The sequence below is a fragment of the Leiobunum rupestre genome, chromosome 11 (genome assembly GCF_980474605.1).
Source record: "Leiobunum rupestre chromosome 11, qqLeiRupe1.1.hap1, whole genome shotgun sequence".
In the NCBI taxonomy this organism is placed as follows: Eukaryota; Metazoa; Arthropoda; class Arachnida; order Opiliones; family Sclerosomatidae; genus Leiobunum; species Leiobunum rupestre.
The window spans coordinates 26,960,576-26,968,580 of NC_143394.1; positions in this window are offsets into that span (position 1 = coordinate 26,960,576).

Below are 8,005 nucleotides of genomic sequence, written 5' to 3' on the forward strand. Positions count from 1 at the left end.
AAATATTCTGGCAATCTAAAAATCTCCCCCTCTGGAATTCTTCGAAATTATATTTATATAAAGGACACGCGACTCGGAATCTTGAGAAAATACGCTCGAGTCGAACGCGTCTCTTAAGAACTAAGTTCTCATTCCGGTTGATATGGTTACCAGACATCAAAGTCGAACGTCACAATGGGCGCTTGAAATACGCCCTCCGTAGTAACGGGTAACATTCGGTGACGTCGTCTTATTAAGTCAAGAACGGAATACGGGTAATCTGATAAATGAAGAGTTCAACAATAGAAGAAAACAAAAATAAGACGAACCGCTAATATAATAGGCTCACTGGGATTGCTAGATTGGTATTCGGATCATTCACGGGAGTAAATCCTGTCGTAATCCGAGGCAACCCTCGAATGAAGGAGAATGCCCGCGCTGCCCTAAGCGCCCTTCTCCGCCGCGTTAGGGCCTTTTTAATCCGAAATAAAGGAGGTTCACTTCGGAGTGTAGTATTTGAAAGGTTCAACCAGACGAGAACAACTCCGATAATATTATTTTACTCGACTTCCTTTCCGATAAGCTGTCGATTTCCGCAAACACACTCGCATTCTACACATCGACCTTAATACAGTTTTAAGACGCGTCTTTACCGGCAAAACGTAATAACTCAAAATTGTTCGGATTATTAAAGTTTTGTACGCTAGGTTATTTTAATCTCAATATAAATAACACCATTAGGAGATAAGGTCATTCTTGCATTGTGAACGTGAAAGTTATCCATTACGACAGGGCCGTAACCAGGGGGGGGGGGGGGGCGGTCGGGCCGTCCCCACCCTGGACCGTATGGTTGTATGTACAATTTTTTATTTTTTTTTTATTTGTTTCCATTGCGTGCCCACCCTGAAATCAAATCCTGTTTACGGTGCTGCATTACGAGCAAGAAAAATTAATAAACAACGCCGAAAAGGTAAAAAAGTCCAACAACTTTTGGGGAAACTAAAATATATTTATTTTATAATTTAATAAAAATCCACAAATAATCGTATCGGTTGTTTAGTAAATTATAAAATAAATATATTTTAGTTTCCCCAAACGTTGTTGGTCTTTTTTACCTTTTCGGCGTTGTGTATTATTATCTCTAGACCAACGGTGGTTCGCGTTTTCAAAAAAAAAATTAAAAAGTATTTCGATAGCAGAAACTACATTTAAATTTCGTATCTCCTACACTTTTTTTAATATGATTATTATTTTACGAAAATCATTTAGTGATTTCCACCAAGCTCTCAATTTTTCAGTGATTTCTTGTAATTATCTAATTTCTTAAGCGACTATCCCCATCGGTATTACACGAAACTACATACTAACAAGGAGACATCCCAAAGTGTAACCCACCGATTTGGTTCAAACTCGGGGGATTGGTAGACCTTCATGTAGCTTGAAACCCCCCCCCCTGTGAAAAATTTGAACAATTTCAAATTTCGAAAATGCCAAAAATAGAAAAAATAGAAAAATAGATAAAAATAGACAAAAAACCATCAAAATTGATCAACTTTTGATCAATTTGAGGTCAAAATCCCATGTTATTTTCAATGGGAAAATTTAATATTTTGTGTTGTCAAAAACATTTTTCGTTGCCATGGCAAAACGGTTGCCCATTGTATAAATTCCCTCTAGGATTTTTCAAGTTACATGAAGGTCTACCAATCCCCCGAGTTTGAACAAAATCGGTGGGTTACACTTCGGGATGTCTCCTTGTAAGTGTATTTCTTTTCTGATAGTAGATGACGTGAAGAAAATTAGCACTACCCTTCCTCAAATGAAAATCATGAAACCATGAATGGAAATCCGAATGTTTCGGAGTTACGAGGTTTTCACTCCGAAAGAGCGCGAGGAAAGTTTAGCTGCCATTAATTTGAAGCCCATTTTCACGATTGTGAAACTTCGAAGCTGAAGTTTGCGGGAGAGAAACCGCAAAATAAAAATATAAACACTCGCCACAGTATCTTTAATAGGTCTCGTCTGAGAATTCCCAAGTCGTTAGACAAGAGGATTTTTCAGATGAGAAAACGAGAGAGCCAAAACGCTATACGAACGACGGAATTCGAATATTTTGCCATTTTTGCATAAATTAAATCGCTAGAGCGACGAGTTTTGTATCGGAGCGGAAACGCGAAAGGTTCTGATATTTAACGAATAAATCCTTATATTTAATAGGGCTTTCCACATTTTATCGCGCCACCACGCGGCGGTGATTTTCTATATTGTTATTTTAATATAGGCGTGTCGTGCCCCGGAAACCAAAATTCGACCCGATTTTTCCATTATGTCCGATTTTGACGGCTTTATCACCCGTTTGGTGAAAATTTAGAATCTAGTACGCGCGCGGCAAAGTTCCCAGCTTTAAAATTGATGGTTTTCTAAAATGACATTTTCATACTTTTTACTATCTTTTTTTGCAATGGATTTTTTCATTTATTACAAATTGTCGAATTAATTGACAAATAATGACAAAATTTCCCATCGTCGAATGAGGGGGGATTCGCGCCTTTTGTGACTATTTCATTTTAATTTATCTGCAATATTTTTTATTTTTACGAAATATTTCACTAACAAGGAGACGACTCAAACTCAAGGGATTGGTAGACCTTCATGTAACTTAAAAAATCCTAAAGGATATTTATTCAATGGGCAACGGTTTTGCCATGGCAACGAAAAATGTTTTTGACAACTTCAAATGGAAATTTTACCATTGAAAATAACATGGGATTTTGACCGATTCCAAGGGTCCCTCCCCCCCTGTGAGAAAGTTTAAAAAATTGAATCAATTTTAAAATACCAAAATTATAAAAAATTGATAAAAATTGACGAAAAAAAATTGATCATAGTTTGATCAATTGGAACCAAATGGTTGAAAATGAACCGATATGGCTAAAATTGTAAAGAATGTGAGAAAAAGATAAAAAAAAATATTTCAAAAATGATTAAAATAATTTTTTTTCAAAATTAAAAAAATATATAAAACTGAAATAATATTGATAAAAAAACAGTAGTTTCGATCAAAATTCATAGGAATTGACGGAAACTTATAAGTTGTGTAAAATTGGATTAATGTATAGATAAATTGCGATTTTTTTAAATACAAACTATTTATTTTGGTCAATTTGATCAAACTTGAGCAAAATTGGAAAATAATAGATCTAAATTAGCCCAATTTTAAAATTTTGTGAAAATTATATAAAAATAAACTAAATTCGACCAACTATCTCAAAATTGTTAGAAATATTTTTTTTTCAAAATTGAAGTGTTAATAACACTTAAAAAATTATCAAAATAGTTTCGATCCAAAACGATCAAAGTTGATAGGAATTGATGGAAATTTATTTATATAGATAAATTTCTTTTTTTTAAATTATTTTCCAAATTTGTAAAATAATAGCCCAAATTTTTCCAAATTTGAAAATTTTGTAAAAAAGAGTATAAAAAATTAAAACAAATCAGTAGTTTCGATCAAAAACCCCATTAATTTCCAATCTATATCCGTAGTTGTTTTCGTTCTAAAAGTTCTACATATTATTTACTTGATAAATAATAAATAAAAAAATAAATGAAATTCAATAAAAATTATGTATATCAAATAAAATTAGGTAAAAACCTTTTAAAAATTAAATTTTGATTAAATTGGATAAACCTTTGAAAATTAAATTGGGTTAAATTCATTAAATTGGGTGAAATAAAGAAATTAAGCTAAAATTGACCCAAATTTAAAAAAATACTTAAGAAAATTCGCCTAAATATTTCAATTATACTTGAGTAAACCATCGAATAAGTTACTTTTAATTAAATTCACAGTTGTTAGTAAAAAATCATGTTGGAACGGAAATGACCAACTAATTTCTTTCCTATATAGTACTGTATATAAATATGTTTGGGTAAATATAACGTACTTAAAAAGGTAAATTATGAGAAAAAAAATGATAATAAAAACCGAGAAACGTTTAATAACAACGAATAAAACAATTTTGCATTACACTGTTTCTCAAAATAATCAATAATAATAATAATAATAATAATTTAAAAATTTTGCTAATTTTGATCTATTATTTTCCAAATTTGGAAAATAATTGAAAAAAAAAAGCAATTTATCTATATAAATAAATTTCCAATTTTGGATCGAAACTATTGATTTTGAAAATTTTTTTCAGTGTTATTAACATTTTTCAATTTCGAAAAAAAAATATTTCAAACAATTTAGTTTATTTTTATATAATTTTTACAAGACTTTAAAATTGGGCTAATTTAGATCTATTATTTTCCAATTTTGCTCAAGTTTGATCAAATTGACCAAAAAAACCCTTTGTTTTTAAAAAAAATCGCAATTTAAACCAATTTTACACAACTTATAAATTTCCGTCAATTCCTATGAATTTTGATCGAAACTACTGTTTTTATCAATATTTTTTCAATTTTATATATTTTTTCAATTTTGAAAAACAATTATTTTAATCAATTTTGAAATTTTTTTTCAATGTTTGTATTTTTTTACTTTTTTCTCACATTTTTTACAATTTTAGCCATATCGGTTCATTTTCAACCATTTGGTTCAAATTGATCAAAATGTGATCAATTTGGATTTTTTTCGTCAATTTTTATCAATTTTTTATAATTTAGGTATTTTAAATTTTTTTAAATTTTTTGGAATCGGTCAAAATCCCATGTTGTTTTCAATGTGAAAATTTCCATTTTATGTTGTCAAAAACATTTTTCGTTGCCATGGCAAAACCGTTGCCCATTGAATAATATCCATTTAGGGTTTTTCAAGTTACATGAAGGTCTACCATTCCCTCGAGTTTGAACAAAATCGGTGTGTAACACCTCGGGTCGTCTCCTTGTAAGTTCTATGACTATCGCAATTAAAGTGTTGGTTGCACGAAATTTTAGCTATGGCTAATTAATGATTCATTAGAAAGAGCAACCATTTTATAGCAAGTACAGAAAATTTCATCAAAATCGGTTAAGTGGTCTTTGAATTATTATAAAAAGAAGTCGAAATGGTGGAAATCGAGTTTTAAGGCGAATTTCCAGACTTCTAAAATTCTTCTCGGCACCCATGACGTCAGAAAATGCGAAGCGTATCATTGGCTAATTGTCTGTAATACATTTCTTTACATCTGGGATTAAAAGCAGGTTGATTTAACACCCAGGAAAAAAGTCCTACGCGGTAGTAATTGAAATAGGCATACACAAGCCTACGTAGTAGAAAAACGATATGAAACCGAATGCTCCTCGTAAATCTTTGGTTAAACGTCGGGTCGCGCGCGCCGCTTAGCGCGCACGTAAAAAAAATATTTTTTATTTCGATAATAAGCGTATTTTGAAATGACGTTTTAGCGCGCGACACTACAGGTACCTGTCTTGGGCACACAGCCTTCTTTGCGTGCTTTTTTGACCATAACATGTAGAGGTATTTTCACGCGCAAAATGAATTATGATTAAAAACCTCTGGTTTTAAAACTTCTACAAGTAAATAGAATCCATCCACTTCAGTTTCTTCTATTTTAGGAATAAAACTACAGCTTTGATTTGCCCCAAATTGCTCGTGCTACGGAGGAGAGAAATTCGCCGAAAATTTCAGGATTTTTTAGGAGCGAAAAAGGTCAGTTTCGGACTCAAAGTTAATACACTTAGGCTTGGAAATTTGTTTCGACAATGACATTTTTGGAAAGAGAACGTCCTGGGCTTCAAAACAAGCCCACATTCATTCGTTTTTATTACTATCGATTTTTTGAGCAACCAACACCTTAATTACAAAATTTACCACCGTCGATTTTATGCTTATATTGTACACTCTGTTTAAAAAGTCTTCGACAGGTGAAATTTTTGCCCTCTTTTTAATTCTGCTAGAAAACTATAAGAGATAAGATTGATGAAACCAATTGCAACTATTATTTATTTTCCAATATCTTTCGTTATTTATTGGTTTCGTCTGCCAAAAATTAATAGTTTAGGCGGGTACCGTCAAAACTAATTTTTGACAACTTTTTAAATATTGTTTCTACGCCACTGACTCGTGCGTTTTTGAATTCACAATGGTTGATTCATATTTAGAAAGTGGAAAAATTATCCCTCTACAACCAACGGTTGAGAAGTTATCGCGTTTACAAACTTTCGTCGAAACTAGGAAACACCTAAAATGCATCAAGCGATTATTAATAACGCAACTTCGACAGCGATCCAACAACATATATTTAAATAAAGGCTGGTTTAAAATTGTGTTAACAATTATTATAAACAATTTATAACGCATATAGCTTTTTAAAACCTTTAGCGTATAAAAAAAGATATTCTTAAAACCACTTGCCAAGTTGTCCTAGAAATTTCGATTTTTTAAACCGGCCTTTAAATAATTATATTTAAAATGTTGTTGAATCGCTGTCGAAGCTGCGTTATTAATAATCGCTGCATTTTAGGCGTTTCCTAGTTTCGACGAAAGTTTATAAACGCGATAACTTCTCAACCGTTGGTTGTAGAGGGATAATTGTTCCACTTTCTAAATATGAATCAACCATTGTGAATTCAAAAACGCGTGAGTCAGTGCCGTAGAACCAATATTTAAAACGTTGTCAAAAATGAGTTTTGACGGTAGCCACCTAAACTATTAATTTTTGGCAGACGAAACCGATAAATAACGAAAGATATTGGAAAATAAATAATAGTTAAAGTATTTTCATTTATTTTTATAGTATTTTATTTTTATAGTAATTTATTTTATTTTTATAGTATTTTCATTTAAGTATTTTATTTTTATAGTAATTTATTTTATTTTAGTCACAAAATTGGATGACTATAGCAATTAATAACAAAATTTCTCATCGTCGTTAAATTGACTGACTATAGTAATATAAAAGAATAATATTGTTTTAAACCCTTTCGTACTATTTTCCACCGTAAATGGAGATTTTATGTTTACGAAAACAAATCTAGAGGAAACCAAAAGATAAAAAAAAAACCGTATGTTTTAGAAATAGCGACCTTACCTTATTGTTTAAAACGATAAAGTATTCGGAATATTGAAAAAAGAACCGCCTACGATAAAAAATATATCGAGATATACATTCTTTGTTGGCGAAAAAGGAGCGCCGCCTAAATGGGATGTCTCGGGGAAAAGAGCACGCCACCACCAGAGTGACTGAATCTAGAAAACTTTAAATAAGCTTAGGTGGCAAAAAGTCCCGGATGGCTCTATCAAAATGTTGCCTCACTCCGTCTCTTGCTAAAAGGGAAATTCTTAAGAAGAGCGAGCGAAGGAGGAAAATGGAGAGTAGTTTTAAAAGCGTCTGCCCTCTTAGAGGCCTCCCCCGCCCCTGCAGTTCGGCTTAGCAGTGGTACCATATACTACTAGCTAGAAGCGGGAAGGTAAAAAGGGGAACTGGGCTCTGGAGATAATGGTGTTGTGACACAATCCAGTTTCTTTGAAAACTCCGCGATAAAACTCCTTGAACGATGTTTTTTCGGATAACCTTTGCAAACCAACGTACTCTCGCGGCTCCAAAGAATTATGAGGCTAAATTCGTTCAATTTAATTTGATATCGCAGCTTTTAGTCATTATTTTCATCGTAGAATTTTCGCAGTTCTGAAGGGATAGCTAGAAAATAATTAGGTATATTTCGAAAATGTCTTTGAATAATTTAAAGGGAGTATAATCTTTTCAGGAATTTGGGGCAATTCAATATTCCTTTCCCTCATTTTTCTAACCACGTGTTATACGTAATTTGAAATACAGTGGTTTTTGAGGAATTATAACACTGAAAGTATCCCCGCATTGGTGACGCTTGGATTTTTCATATCTACTAGAACGAGTTTCGTGAATCTAAAACCACATACCTCATTATTAAGAAATTATATTTAAATAAATATCCAAACTATAAAGAAAATAATTAAATTATAGCTCGGGTATTGTTGTTTATATGTTAATTAAGGGTGTATTTAAAAAATAAACACTAAATATGAAACAATAAAGGTTTC